General features: G+C 37.7%; 1 protein-coding gene across 3 annotated transcripts in view; it reads right to left on the bottom strand.

The window, feature by feature from the left end:
* Positions 1–16,998, bottom strand: part of LOC120558778 (trypsin) — a 93,496-nt gene that overhangs the window by 22,650 nt on the left and 53,848 nt on the right. The gene's annotated exons all lie outside the window — the stretch shown is intronic.

Below are 16,998 nucleotides of genomic sequence, written 5' to 3'. Positions count from 1 at the left end.
GCTCGAGGAAATTGTGGTGGGCATTGTTCACTATTTTCTGACATACAAATTAATGAATTAGGGAAATAATCATTGATTCACTGATAATGAAAATGATTGTTTGCTGCAGGAAATTGTTGAATAAAGCTGGGGTAGGCAGTTTTCTGACATATGCAGCTGCTTCATTCAGTAACCTGTATGAGTATGAGCCATTTATTTCATTCACCTCAATCATGATTGTGATCCTGATGCAGTTCGCGGCAATTCTGTGAGAATTATCATCCTGTTTTCTTTGCAAACTTGTGTACCTGTTTAGCTCTTTGAGATGACATACTGTGATTCGAAGCTGTAGTTAGCAAAATAAACATGAAAGTGAATTAGCCACGGTTGTGAGAATTTGGCCGCGGTTAGCAGAAGGCTGTGTAATTAGTGACATTTTCTCTTCATCTCAGAATTTCTTTGCCGATATTGACACACTTTTATTGCGTTTATTGTCAGACTCTCTTTTTGATGTAGGCAGTGTAGGCAGTTATTGCCAATGATGGAATAACAACTTTTCCTGCAGGATCTTCCACCATTGAATCAGGCTTACACCATCTGCATTTGTAGAACAGCCAATAGGGACGCTCTCTCTGAAATGACCTGTGATTGGCCAAAGTCTGCTGTCCTGGCCTAGATTTTCTAAAAGACTGAAAACAGAGCCAAGAGGACGTACAAAAGTCTAGTTTTCTCTCAGACCACTTAAATTACAACAAGTTATTGTAAGTTATTATGGAATCACTGCCCAATGACACAAAAAGAAAAAAACTGCCTACCCCAGCTTTAAACTATAGGCTCATTTTTTCACACCCACATTGTTTGTGGGTTTGTTGTACTGAATTGCCACACCAAACATCAAATGGTTTTGATGAACTCTATAAATATTGAATAAAGGGACAAATAATGCACAAATTGATTGATTTATTCCTTACAGTCACATTTTATCAATATAATACCAATAATACCAGAATTTTTGTCAATCTGAATGTGTGTGTGTGTGTTGGTGTGCTGCTGCCTTTTCTGAGCATTTCCTTTAGTTTAATTAGTAAGTCAATGATTACTGCCAATTTCATGTGGTTTATTTATGGAGTAGTGATGTTATAAACCTGGCACTATGCATAACGCACTTTTAAGTGTGAGAGTTGAGCAAATGCTTGGAAGTAGAGAAGTGAGATTGAAATTGTGTTTGATAAAACGATGACATGAACTTTAGTGTTTTCTTGTTTTATACACTTTAATAAATGACTGATCATCCCCACTGTCTGGCTGACTCCATTTATAATTACAACGCCGTTGTTGTGGCTCGGAGGCTTGTCGACACTTTCTTTGCTACTTGCTTGCTTCTGTAGTGAGGACTTTAAACAATGCTTGTTTGGATAGATAACTTGTAAAGTCCTCCTTATGGTGTGTCACTTATACAGCAAGTCAGTAAAGCCATTACAGAAGGACACTTAATAAGTCACTCACTACGCTAATGGATTTTTTTAAAACTACAGCGATCCCTTTTGTATACAGCAGAGATCTTCAACAGGGGTTGCGGGACCCCAAGTGGGTCCTCAGAGTTACTGCCTTGGGGCCACCAAATTATAATTTTTTTTGAAATCCAACATATTACTAGCAAATATAAATCAGCCTACTTCTGAAAAAAACATTGATAAATAAGATAGTCACTAAGGTAGCTATACACATGCAGTTAATCCAAATGATTCACTATGCCACATTTATGTTTAACATTAAAACAGGATTTATAAAATCATGCCAACACATATAAATTTAAGAGCTATTTTAATAGTAGTCTATGCATTAAAAAGGTATATATAAAGGCCTTAGGCCACTCTTAACGTTATTGTAGGCCCAGTTTAATATGCAATATCATTTTATACAATATACACTACTGGTCAAAAGTTTTAGAAACCCCAATTTTTCTAGTTTTTTACTGAAATTTTAGCAGTTCAAGTCCAATGAATAGCTTGAAATGGTACAAAGGTAAGTGGTGAACTGTCTGATGTTAAAAAAATGTAAGGTTACCAAAACTGAAAAATAATGTACATTTCAGTATTTTACAAAAAGGCCTTTTTCAGGGAACAAGAAATGGGTAAACAATGTAAAGCTGTTCTGCAGCAATGGAGGTTGATCAAGCTTTGAAAGTTGGTGATACCAATTCCCACAGGTGTTCCAACTTGTCTGGATTACTTACAACCCCCTCTGTTTGTATAAAAGTATTGTTGGAACACACTGTGGTACCATACCCTCATGAGCATTATTTGAACAGTATTGTACTGCAGAAAGTAGTGTGTTGCCATAAAAATGGCGGAAAACAGGCAATTAACAATGGAAGAGAAGAAGAAACTGGGGGAAACTCTGACAGGAAGAGGTCTGGCAGACCCAAAGCCACAACAGAATCAGAAGACAAGTTTCTGAGAGTCAACAGCTTGCGTGATAGGCGGCTCACAGGACAACAGCTTCAAGCATAGCTTAATAGTGGTCGTAATAAGCAAGTCTCAGTTTCAACTGTAAAGAGAAGACTTCGAGCTGCAGGTTGATAGGTCGAGTTGCAGCAAGAAAGCCATTGCAAAGACATCAGAATAAGAGGCTTGCCTGGGCCAAGAAACCTCGCCAATGGACTACTGAAGACTGGAAGAAGGTGTTATGGACTGATGAATAAAAATTTGAAATCTTCAGTTCATCACGCAGGATCTTCGTACGGTGTCGAGTAGGCGAAAGGATGCTTCCTCAGTGTGTGACATTAACTGTCAAACATGGAGGAGGAAGGATGATGGTCTGGGGCTGTTTTGCTGGATCCAGGGTCGGTGATTTGTACAGAGTGAAAGGCACCCTGAACCAAAACGGCTACCACAGCATTTTGCAGCAGTGCCATGCAATACCCTCTGGTATGCGCCTAGTTGGTCAGGGGTTCATCCTACAGCAAGATAATGACCCAAAACATAAATTCAAGCTATGCCAGAACTACCTTAGCAAAAAAGAACAAGATGGTAAGCTTAAAAACATGGAGTGGCCAGCACAGTCACCAGACTTAAACCCCATTGAGCTGGTTTGGGACAAACTGGACAGAAAGGGAAAGCAAAGCAACCTACAAGTGACACACATTTATGGGAACTTCTGCAACAGAGTTGGGAAGAACTTTCTGAAGAATATTTGATTTCCATTGTAGAAAGAATGCCACGAGTGTGTTCAGCTGTTATATCTGCCAAAGGGGGCTACTTTGATGAGTCAAAAATTTAGAATACATTTTGGTTTATAAATTGATTCCATGATTTATTTTTTAACTTAAATTATTTATGTGTTCTATTCTTTCATTTCAGAGTACAATAAGACATTGAACTGCATGAATTTCAATAAAAAAAATTCTAAAACTTTTGACCAGTAGTGTATGTATTAGGCAGTCCCTGTGAAGACGAGCAGAGGCTAAAGCCAGGTGAAATCAGTACAGGCTGCATCACACCTGATAGGTGTCTGCGTATCACAACAGCATGAATAGTTGATGGCCTACTTTAAACATAGCTCTGGTTTCACTGCTCGGCCTCGTTTGCTTCTGTGATGATGGGTGTGTCAGTGCCCCAAGTGATTGATGGATTTCTAGGCTTTCATGTCTCTGATTTTTACATGCTAGTTACATAAAAGCGGAATCCTTTTATCCTGGCATGAGAAGGCCTCCCTGGGGAGTGTTAGAGTATATCGCGTGACATGGTTGATCCAGAGATTCCTATATGCACACTGGCTCACAAAGGGAATATTTCCCTCTCTGAGTTTATTATTTCATGTGGACAGACGCGTAACTATCGGTAAGAAGGGTAAGCAGTGCTTACAGGCCCAGACCAATCAGGGGCCCGCATCACTGGAAGATATTGATTGACAGCCAGGGCCCCCTATCGCATTTCATTACTCGCGACAATCCCAGCAGTCCCACGTGCAGCCACTGACCAAGCGGGTGTGAGAACGGGTCAAATTAATTTCCTTGTTTCTGTTATGAAGAGGAGACGTGTGTGACTCGACTCAATCTCACATTGACCAACAAAACGTACAGCGAAAGACTGTGCAAAACATTTCAGACTGTCCTGCCAACCTGTATACATTTTAACATCAATGTACGCTGTAATAGCATATAATAGCAATAGCATGGTCAAAGGCACTTTAGCAATATAATCATCAAAATCTTGTTTTCTCCATAATTCCAATAATTAAAGGGTAGATATGGACACGTTGGGGATCAATGGGACACTGAAGATCTGTGTTATGTGAATCAGGTTTCCATTTCAACGGGGAGCCATATTTGGCCATTTGGGGGCCCTGCAAAGTGAGTCACTTTAGCAATAGAATGGTCAAAAGCACTTTTGCAATGGAATGGTCTATACCTTGATTTCTCTGGAGCTGGGTTTTCTCCATAATTCCAGGGTAGATATGGACATGCTGGGCATCAATGGGACACTGAAGATCTGTGTTACGTGAATCAGGTTTCCATTTCAACGGGGAGCCATATTTGGCCATTTGAGAGCACTGCAAAGTGAGTCACATTAGCAATAGCATGGTCAAAGGCACTTTAGCAATATAATCATCCAAATCTTGTTTTCTCCATAATTCCAGGGTAGATATGGACATGTTGGGCATCAATGGGACACTGAAGATCTGTGTTACGTGAATCAGGTTTCCCTTTTCAAAGGGGAGCCATATTTGGCTATTTCGGAGCACTGCAAAGTGAGTCACATTAGCAATTGCATGGTCAAAGGCACTTTAGCAATATAATCATCAAAATCTTGTTTTCTCCATAATTCCAGGGTAGATAGGGACATGTTGGGCATCAATGGGACACTGAAGATCTTTGTTATGTGAATCAGGTTTCCCTTTCAACGGGGAGCCATATTTGGCCATTTGGGAGCTCTGCAAAATGAGTCTAACTGTAATGTCTAACTGCAATGTCTGTAATGTGTAACCGTAATGTCTAACTGTAATGTCTGTAATGTGTGACTGCAATGTAATGTCCATCTGTCATGTCTAACTGTAATGTAATATATGTAATGTCTATCTGTAATGTAATGTATGTTATGTCTAACTGTTATTTAATGTCTGTAATGTAATGTCTGTAATGTATATCTGTAATGTCTATCTGTAATGTAATGTCTCTTTGTCATGTCCAAATGTAATGTCTAACTGAAATGTATGTAATGTCTATATGCAATGTCTAACTGTAATGTCTGTAATGTCTAACTGTAATGTCTAACTGCAATGTCTGTAATGTCTAACTGTAATGTATAACTGTAATGTCTGTAATATCTAACTGTAATTTCTGTAATGTCTAACTGTAATGTCTGTGATGTCTAACTCTAATGTCTAACTTCAATGTATGTAATGCCTAACTGTAATTTCTGTAATGTCTAACTGTAATGTCTGTAAAGTCTAACTGTATTTGTCTGTAATGTCTAACTGTAATGTCTAACTGTAATGTCTGTAATATCTAACTGTAATGTCTGTAATGTCTAACTGTAATGTCTGTAATATCTTATAATGTCAAATGTCTGGTTGTGCCTTGTGTCTGGCTGTATTATGAAGTGCGGTAATGCCTTGGTAATGCAGTAGCGTGTGCTTGTGATAATGCAGCAGCATTGTGCAGCGTATTCTGGCACGAGTAATGTAATGCAACTGCGGTGATGCAACGCATTATTGCTTGTAATGTCTGACTTGCGGTAATGCCTTGTGTCGCTGTATTAATGCAAATGTATTGCCTTACTGATGATGCAACATTGTGTGTCTTGTATTATTGCAGCAGTATGCAAATTGCTTATTGCTGCGGTAATGCAACATTATTATTAGCAGCGATGCAACTTGCGGTAATGCAGCGATGATACGGTAATGCAACTACTTGTGTCTAACTGTATTGCCTGCAGTGTCTGGCTGTAATTGCCTTACGTGTCTATGCTGTATTGCCTGCAGTGTCTACAGCTTGTCTTGCAGTAATGCAACGTGTCACAATGTCTGGCTGTGTCTGGCACAGCAGTACTTACGTGTCTGGCACCTTGTGTCTGTGTGTGTCCCAACTTGTCGCGAGGAATGGAACGGCCAATTGTAATGTTCCGTTAGCTGGCCAGTCTAAATGCACCCTTCATGTTCCAGAATTGCAGTAGCGTTCCAGAATTGTATTGCTCCAGTTTCTTCACAAACAACAAAATGCCACACACGTCTGTGTATTGTCCAACTGTAATGTCCAACTGTAATGTCCAACTGTAATGTCCAACTGTAATGTCCAACTGTAATGTCTGTAATGTCAAACTGTAATGTCTAATGTCCAACTGCAATGTCTGTAATGTCCAACTGCAATGTCTGTAATGTCCAACTGTAATGTCTGTAATGTCTAACTGTAATGTCCAACTGTAATGTCTGTAATGTCCAACTGTAATGTCTGTAATGTCCAACTGTAATGTCCAACTGTAATATCCAACTGTAATGTCCAACTGTAATGTCCAACTGTAATGTCCAACTGTAATGTCTGTAATGTCCAACTGTAATGTCTGAAATGTCTAACTGTAATGTCTGTAATGTCCAACTGTAATGTCTGTATTGTCCAACTGTAATGTCTGTATTGTCCAACTGTAATGTCTGTAATGTCTAACTGTAATGTCCAACTGTAATGTCTGTAATGTCCAACTGTAATGTCCAACTGTAATGTCCAACTGTAATGTCCAACTGTAATGTCCAACTGTAATGTCCAACTGTAATGTCTGAAATGTCTAACTGTAATGTCTGAAATGTCTAACTGTAATGTCCAACTGTAATGTCTGTAATGTCCAACTGTAATGTCTGTATTGTCCAACTGTAATGTCTGTAATGTCCAACTGTAATGTCTGTAATGTCCAACTGTAATGTCCAACTGAAATGTCCAACTGTAATGTCCAACTGTAATGTCCAACTGTAATGTCCAACTGTAATGTCCAACTGTAATGTCCAACTGTAATGTCTGTAATGTCTAACTGTAATGTCTTAATGTCCAACTGTAATGTCTGGAAAGTCCAACTGTAATGTCTGTAATGTCCAACTGTAATGTCTGTAATGTCCAACTGTAATGTCTGTAATGTCCAACTGTAATGTCTGTAATGTCCAACTGTAATGTCTGGAAAGTCCAACTGTAATGTCTGTAATGTCCAACTGTAATGTCTGTAATGTCCAACTGTAATGTCCAACTGTAATGTCCAACTGTAATGTCCAACTGTAATGTCTGTAATGTCCAACTTTAATGTCTGTAATGTCTAACTGTAATGTCCAACTGTAATGTCTGTAATGTCCAACTGTAATGTCAAACTGCAATGTCTGTAATGTCAAACTGCAATGTCTGTAATGTCAAACTGCAATGTCTGTAATGTCCAACTGTAATGTCCAACTGTAATGTCTGTATTGTCCAACTGTAATGTCTGTATTGTCCAACTGTAATGTCTGTATTGTCCAACTGTAATGTCTGTATTGTCCAACTGTAATGTCCAACTGTAATGTCCAACTGTAATGTCTGAAATGTCCAACTGTAATGTCCAACTGTAATGTCCAACTGTAATGTCCAACTGTCAACTGTAATGTCCAACTGTAATGTCCAACTGTAATGTCCAACTGTAATGTCCAACTGTAATGTCTAACTGTAATGTCTTACTGTAATGTCTAACTGTAATGTATGTAATATATAACTAATTTCTGTAATGTCTAACTGTAATGTCTAACTGTAATGCCTGCAATGTCTAACTGTAAAGTCTGTAATGTCTAAATGCAATGTCCAACTGTAATGTCTGTAATGTCCAACTGTAATGTCCAACTGTAATGTCTGTAATGTCCAACTGTAATGTCCAACTGTAATGCCTGTAATGTCCAACTGTAATGTCCAACTGTAATGTCCAACTGTAATGTCCAACTGTAATGTCCAACTGTAATGTCCAACTGTAATGTCTGTAATGTCCAACTGTAATGTCCAACTGTAATGTCTGTAATGTCTAACTGTAATGTCCAACTGTAATGCCTGTAATGTCCAACTGTAATGTCCAACTGTAATGTCCAACTGTAATGTCCAACTGTAATGTCCAACTGTAATGTCCAACTGTAATGTCTGTAATGTCCAACTGTAATGTCTGTAATGTCCAACTGTAATGTCCAACCGTAATGTCTGTAATGTCCAACTGTAATGTCCAACTGTAATGTCCAACTGTAATGTCTGACTGTAATGTCTGACTGTAATGTCTGTAATGTCTAACTGTAATGTCCAACTGTAATGTCTGTAATGCTCCAACTGTAAAGTCCAACTGTAATGTCTGTAAAGTCCAACTGTAATGTCTGTAATGTCCAACCGTATTGTCCAACCGGGTATGCCAAACGAGTAATGTCTCAACCTCATGTCCAACCGTAATGTCCAACCGTAATGTCCAACCGTAATGTCTGTAATGTCCAACTGTAATGTCTGTAATGTCCAACTGTAATGTCTGTAATGTCCAACTGTAATGTCTGTAATGTCCAACTGTAATGTTTGTAATGTCCAACTGTAATGTCTGTAATGTCAAACTGTAATGTCCAACTGTAATGTCTGTAATGTCCAACTATAATGTCTAATGTCTGTAATGTCCAACTGTAATGTCTGTAATGTCCAACTGTAATGTCTGTAATGTCCAACTGTAATGTCCAACTGTAATGTCCTACTGTAATGTCTTACTGTAATGTCTTACTGTAATGTCTAACTGTAATGTCTAACTGTAATGTCTAACTGTAATGTATGTAATATATAACTAATTTCTGTAATGTCTAACTGTAATGTCTAACTGTAATGCCTGCAATGTCTACCTGTAAAGTCTGTAATGTCTAAATGCAATGTCCAACTGTAATGTCTGTAATGTCCAACTGTAATGTCTGTAATGTCCAACTGTAATGTCCAACTGTAATGTCCAACTGTAATGCCTGTAATGCCTAACTGTAATGTCCAACTGTAATGCCTGTAATGTCTAACTGTAATGTCTGTAATGTCCAACTGTAATGTCCAACTGTAATGTCCAACTGTAATGTCCAACTGTAATGTCCAACTGTAATGTCTGTAATGTCCAACTGTAATGTCTGTAAATGTCCAACTGTAATGTCCAAACCGTAATGTCTGCTTAATAATGTCCAACTGTAATGTCCAACTGTAATGTCTGGTATTGTCCAACTGTAATGTCTGTATTGTCAACTGTAATGTCCAACTGTAATGTCTGTAATGTCTAACTGTAATGTCCAACTGTAATGTCTGTAATGTCTAACTGTAAAGTCCAACTGTAATGTCTGTAAAGTCCAACTGTAATGTCTGTAATGTCCAACCGTAATGTCCAACCGTAATGTCCAACCGTAATGTCCAACCGTAATGTCCAACCGTAATGTCCAACCGTAATGTCCAACTGTAATGTCCAACTGTAATGTCTGTAATGTCCAACTGTAATGTCTGTAATGTCCAACTGTAATGTCTGTAATGTCCAACTGTAATGTCTGTAATGTCCAACTGTAATGTTTGTAATGTCCAACTGTAATGTCTGTAATGTCAAACTGTAATGTCCAACTGTAATGTCTGTAATGTCCAACTATAATGTCTAATGTCTGTAATGTCCAACTGTAATGTCTGTAATGTCCAACTGTAATGTCTGTAATGTCCAACTGTAATGTCTGTAATGTCCAACTGTAATTTCTGTAATGTCCAACTGTAATGTCTGTAATGTCTAACTGCAATGTCTGTAATGTCTAACTGTAATGTCTGTGATGTCTAACTGTACTGTCTGCAATGTCTAATTGTAATGTCTGTAATGTGTAACTGTAATGTCTAACTGTAATGCCTGCAATGTCTAACTGTAATGTCTGTAATGTCTAACTGTAATGTCTGTATTGTCCAACTGTAATGTCTGTAATGTCCAACTGTAATGTCAAACTGCAATGTCTGTAATGTCAAACTGCAATGTCTGTAATGTCAAACTGCAATGTCTGTAATGTCCAACTGTAATGTCCAACTGTAATGTCTGTATTGTCCAACTGTAATGTCTGTATTGTCCAACTGTAATGTCTGTATTGTCCAACTGTAATGTCTGTATTGTCCAACTGTAATGTCCAACTGTAATGTCCAACTGTAATGTCTGAAATGTCCAACTGTAATGTCCAACTGTAATGTCCAACTGTAATGTCCAACTGTCAACTGTAATGTCCAACTGTAATGTCCAACTGTAATGTCCAACTGTAATGTCCAACTGTAATGTCTAACTGTAATGTCTTACTGTAATGTCTAACTGTAATGTATGTAATATATAACTAATTTCTGTAATGTCTAACTGTAATGTCTAACTGTAATGCCTGCAATGTCTAACTGTAAAGTCTGTAATGTCTAAATGCAATGTCCAACTGTAATGTCTGTAATGTCCAACTGTAATGTCCAACTGTAATGTCTGTAATGTCCAACTGTAATGTCCAACTGTAATGCCTGTAATGTCCAACTGTAATGTCCAACTGTAATGTCCAACTGTAATGTCCAACTGTAATGTCCAACTGTAATGTCCAACTGTAATGTCTGTAATGTCCAACTGTAATGTCCAACTGTAATGCCTGTAATGTCTAACTGTAATGTCCAACTGTAATGCCTGTAATGTCCAACTGTAATGTCCAACTGTAATGTCCAACTGTAATGTCCAACTGTAATGTCCAACTGTAATGTCTGTAATGTCCAACTGTAATGTCTGTAATGTCCAACTGTAATGTCCAACCGTAATGTCTGTAATGTCCAACTGTAATGTCCAACTGTAATGTCCAACTGTAATGTCCAACTGTAATGTCTGTATTGTCTAACTGTAATGTCCAACTGTAATGTCTGTAATGTCTAACTGTAATGTCCAACTGTAATGTCTGTAATGTCTAACTGTAAAGTCCAACTGTAATGTCTGTAAAGTCCAACTGTAATGTCTGTAATGTCCAACCGTAATGTCCAACCGTAATGTCCAACCGTAATGTCCAACCGTAATGTCCAACCGTAATGTCCAACCGTAATGTCCAACCGTAATGTCTGTAATGTCCAACTGTAATGTCTGTAATGTCCAACTGTAATGTCTGTAATGTCCAACTGTAATGTCTGTAATGTCCAACTGTAATGTTTGTAATGTCCAACTGTAATGTCTGTAATGTCAAACTGTAATGTCCAACTGTAATGTCTGTAATGTCCAACTATAATGTCTAATGTCTGTAATGTCCAACTGTAATGTCTGTAATGTCCAACTGTAATGTCTGTAATGTCCAACTGTAATGTCCAACTGTAATGTCCTACTGTAATGTCTTACTGTAATGTCTTACTGTAATGTCTAACTGTAATGTCTAACTGTAATGTCTAACTGTAATGTCTAACTGTAATGTATGTAATATATAACTAATTTCTGTAATGTCTAACTGTAAAGCTCTAACTGTAATGCCTGCAATGTCTACCTGTAAAGTCTGTAAGTCTAAAATGCACTGTCCAACTGTAATGTCTGTAATGTCCAACTGTAATGTCTGTAATGTCCAACTGTAATGTCCAACTGTAATGTCCAACTGTAATGCCTGTAATGCCTAACTGTAATGTCCAACTGTAATGCCTGTAATGTCTAACTGTAATGTCTGTAATGTCCAACTGTAATGTCCAACTGTAATGTCCAACTGTAATGTCCAACTGTAATGTCCAACTGTAATGTCCAACTGTAATGTCTGTAATGTCCAACTGTAATGTCTGTAATGTCCAACTGTAATGTCCAACCGTAATGTCTGTAATGTCCAACTGTAATGTCCAACTGTAATGTCTGTATTGTCCAACTGTAATGTCTGTATTGTCTAACTGTAATGTCCAACTGTAATGTCTGTAATGTCTAACTGTAATGTCCAACTGTAATGTCTGTAATGTCTAACTGTAAAGTCCAACTGTAATGTCTGTAAAGTCCAACTGTAATGTCTGTAATGTCCAACCGTAATGTCCAACCGTAATGTCCAACCGTAATGTCCAACCGTAATGTCCAACCGTAATGTCCAACCGTAATGTCCAACTGTAATGTCCAACTGTAATGTCTGTAATGTCCAACTGTAATGTCTGTAATGTCCAACTGTAATGTCTGTAATGTCCAACTGTAATGTCTGTAATGTCCAACTGTAATGTTTGTAATGTCCAACTGTAATGTCTGTAATGTCAAACTGTAATGTCCAACTGTAATGTCTGTAATGTCCAACTATAATGTCTAATGTCTGTAATGTCCAACTGTAATGTCTGTAATGTCCAACTGTAATGTCTGTAATGTCCAACTGTAATGTCTGTAATGTCCAACTGTAATTTCTGTAATGTCCAACTGTAATGTCTGTAATGTCTAACTGCAATGTCTGTAATGTCTAACTGTAATGTCTGTGATGTCTAACTGTACTGTCTGCAATGTCTAATTGTAATGTCTGTAATGTGTAACTGTAATGTCTAACTGTAATGCCTGCAATGTCTAACTGTAATGTCTGTAATGTCTAACTGTAATGTCTGTATTGTCCAACTGTAATGTCTGTAATGTCCAACTGTAATTTCTGTAATGTCCAACTGTAATGTCCAACTGAAATGTCCAACTGAAATGTCCAACTGTAATGTCCAACTGTAATGTCCAACTGTAATGTCCAACTGTAATGTCCAACTGTAATGTCCAACTGTAATGTCTGTAATGTCCAACTGTAATGTCTGTAATGTCCAACTGTAATGTCTGTAATGTCCAACTGTAATGTCTGGAAAGTCCAACTGTAATGTTTGTACTGTCCAACTGTAATGTCTGTAATGTCCAACTGTAATGTCCAACTGTAATGTCCAACTGTAATGTCTGTAATGTCCAACTTTAATGTCTGTAATGTCTAACTGTAATGTCCAACTGTAATGTCTGTAATGTCCAACTGTAATGTCAAACTGCAATGTCTGTAATGTCAAACTGCAATGTCTGTAATGTCCAACTGTAATGTCCAACTGTAATGTCCAACTGTAATGTCCAACTGTAATGTCCAACTGTAATGTCCAACTGTAATGTCCAACTGTAATGTCTGTATTGTCCAACTGTAATGTCTGTATTGTCCAACTGTAATGTCTGTATTGTCCAACTGTAATGTCTGTATTGTCCCACTGTAATGTCTGTATTGTCCCACTGTAATGTCCAACTCTAATGTCCAACTGTAATGTCCAACTGTAATGTCCAACTGTAATGTCTGAAATGTCCAACTGTAATGTCCAACTGTAATGTCTGAAATGTCCAACTGTAATGTCCAACTGTAATGTCCAACTGTAATGTCCAACTGTAATGTCCAACTGTAATGTCCAACTGTAATGTCTGTAATGTCTAACTGTAATGTCTTACTGTAATGTCTAACTGTAATGTATGTAATATATAACTAATTTCTGTAATGTCTAACTGTAATGTCTAACTGTAATGCCTGCAATGTCTAACTGTAAAGTCTGTAATGTCTAAATGCAATGTCCAACTGTAATGTCCAACTGTAATGTCTGTAATGTCCAAATGTAATGTCCAACTGTAATGCCTGTAATGTCTAACTGTAATGTCCAACTGTAATGCCTGTAATGTCCAACTGTAATGTCTGTAATGTCCAACTGTAATGTCTGTAATGTCCAACTGTAATGTCCAACTGTAATGTCCAACTGTAATGTCCAACTGTAATGTCCAACTGTAATGTCCAACTGTAATGTCTGTAATGTCCAACTGTAATGTCTGTATTGTCCAACTGTAATGTCTGTATTGTCTAACTGTAATGTCCAACTGTAATGTCTGTAATGTCTAACTGTAAAGTCCAACTGTAATGTCTGTAATGTCCAACCGTAATGTCCAACCGTAATGTCCAACCGTAATGTCCAACCGTAATGTCCAACCGTAATGTCCAACCGTAATGTCCAACCGTAATGTCCAACCGTAATGTCCAACCGTAATGTCCAACTGTAATGTCTGTAATGTCCAACTGTAATGTCTGTAATGTCCAACTGTAATGTCTGTAATGTCCAACTGTAATGTCTGTAATGTCTAACTGTAATGTCCAACTGTAATGTCTGTAATGTCCAACCGTAATGTCCCACTGTAATGTCCCACTGTAATGTCCCACTGTAATGTGTGTAATGTCCAACTGTAATTTCTGTAATGTCCAACTGTAATGTCTGTAATGTCCAACTGTAATGTCTGTAATGTCCAACTGTAATGTTTGTAATGTCCAACTGTAATGTCTGTAATGTCAAACTGTAATGTCCAACTGTAATGTCTGTAATGTCCAACTATAATGTCTAATGTCTGTAATGTCCGACTGTAATGTCTGTAATGTCCAACTGTAATGTCTGTAATGTCCAACTGTAATTTCTGTAATGTCCAACTGTAATGTCTGTAATGTCTAACTGCAATGTCTGTAATGTCTAACTGTAATGTCTGTGATGTCTAACTGTACTGTCTGCAATGTCTAACTGTAATGTCTGTAATGTGTAACTGTAATGTCTAACTGTAATGCCTGCAATGTCTAACTGTAATGTCTGTAATGTCTAACTGTAATGCCTGCAATGTCTAACTGTAATGTCTGTAATGTCTAACTAATGTCTGTAATGTCCAACTGTAATGTCTGTAATGTCCAACTGTAATTTCTGTAATGTGTTACAGAGGAGAGAAGAAACAGGAAATTATTCACATTTAAGAAGCTGACCACAAAAGTTTCACTGTTGATTAAAAGAAAATGGCTTTCATGCAAAGTGAGTTATTGCAGAGGGTTCTTAGCCTAACTTAATATATATTTCTGTGCGATTTAGCAGGCCTTTGGTTTGTTTGGTGGGATGTGTCACCCTGAATCTCCACCTCTGTCTCTCTGTCCCAATGCTTACTAAATGTTAACTCCTCCCTGGTTTGTCATTAATCACATCTAAAGCCCAGTTGGCTTGTAATGTCCAACTGTAATTTCTGTAATGTCCAACTGTAATGTCCAACTGTAATGTCTGTAATGTCTAACTGCAATGTCTGTAATGTCCAACTGTAATGTCTGTAATGTCCAACTGCAATGTCTGTAATGTCCAACTGTAATGTCTGTAATGTCCAACTGTAATGTCTGTAATGTCCAACTGTAATGTCCAACTGTATTGTCTGTAATGTCCAACTGTAATGTCCAACTGTAATGTCTGTAATGTCCAACTGTAATGTCCCACTGTAATGTCTGTAATGTCCAACTGTAATGTCCCACTGTAATGTCCCACTGTAATGTGTGTAATGTCCAACTGTAATTTCTGTAATGTCCAACTGTAATGTCTGTAATGTCCAACTGTAATGTCTGTAATGTCCAACTGTAATGTTTGTAATGTCCAACTGTAATGTCTGTAATGTCAAACTGTAATGTCCAACTGTAATGTCTGTAATGTCCAACTATAATGTCTAATGTCTGTAATGTCCAACTGTAATGTCTGTAATGTCCAACTGTAATGTCTGTAATGTCCAACTGTAATGTCTGTAATGTCCAACTGTAATGTCTGTAATGTCCAACTGTAATGTCTGTAATGTCCAACTGTAATGTCTGTAATGTCTAACTGCAATGTCTGTAATGTCTAACTGTACTGTCTGCAATGTCTAACTTTAATGTCTGTAATGTGTAACTGTAATGTCTAACTGTAATGCCTGCAATGTCTAACTGTAATGTCTGTAATGTCTAACTAATGTCTGTAATGTCCAACTGTAATGTCTGTAATGTCCAACTGTAATTTCTGTAATGTGTTACAGAGGAGAGAAGAAACAGGAAATTATTCACATTTAAGAAGCTGACCACAAAAGTTTCACTGTTGATTAAAAGAAAATGGCTTTCATGCAAAGTGAGTTATTGCAGAGGGTTCTTAGCCTAACTTAATATATATTTCTGTGCGATTTAGCAGGCCTTTGGTTTGTTTGGTGGGATGTGTCACCCTGAATCTCCACCTCTGTCTCTCTGTCCCAATGCTTACTAAATGTTAACTCCTCCCTGGTTTGTCATTAATCACATCTAAAGCCCAGTTGGCTTGTAATGTCCAACTGTAATTTCTGTAATGTCCAACTGTAATGTCCAACTGTAATGTCTGTAATGTCCAACTGTAATGTCTGTAATGTCCAACTGTAATGTCTGTAATATCCAACTGTGTTGTCTGTAATGTCCAACTGTAATGTCCAACTGTATTGTCTGTAATGTCCAACTGTAATGTCCAACTGTAATGTATGTAATGTCCAACTGTAATGTCCAACTGTAATGTCTGTAATGTCCAACTGTAATGTCCAACTGTAATGTCCGTAATGTCCAACTGTAATGTCCAACTGTAATGTCCAACTGTAATGTCCAACTGTAATGTCCAACTGTACTGTCCAACTGTACTGTCCAACTGTACTGTCCAACTGTAATGTCCAACTGTAATGTCCAACTGTAATGTCTGTACTGTCCAACTGTACTGTCCAACTGTACTGTCCAACTGTACTGTCCAACTGTACTGTCTGTAATGTCCGTCTGTAATGTCCAACTGTAATGTGTGTAATGTCCAACTGTAATGTCTGTATTGTTCAACTGTAATGTCTGCAATGTCTAACTGTAATGTCCAACTGTAATGTCTGTAATGTCTAACTGTAATGTCCAATTGTAATGTCTGTAATGTCTAACTGTAAAGTCCAACTGTAATGTCTGTAATGTCCAACTGTAATGTCCAACTGTAATGTCCAACTGTAATGTCCAACTGTAATGTCCAACTGTAATGTCCAACTGTAATGTCCAACTGTAATGTCCAACTGTAATGTCTTTAATAAACAACTGTAATGTCTGTAATGTCCAACTGTAATGTCTGTAATGTCTAACTGTAATGTATAACTGTAATGTCTGTAATGTCTAACTGTAATGTCCAACTGTAATGTCTGTAATGTCCAACTGTAATGTCTAATGTCTGTAATGTCTAACTGTAATGTCTGTAATGTCCAACTG

The sequence above is a fragment of the Perca fluviatilis genome, chromosome 5, assembly GCF_010015445.1.
Source record: "Perca fluviatilis chromosome 5, GENO_Pfluv_1.0, whole genome shotgun sequence".
Taxonomy (NCBI): Eukaryota; Metazoa; Chordata; class Actinopteri; order Perciformes; family Percidae; genus Perca; species Perca fluviatilis.
Note: the sequence above shows the minus strand (reverse complement) of the source record. Positions and strands in the feature narration are given on the sequence as shown.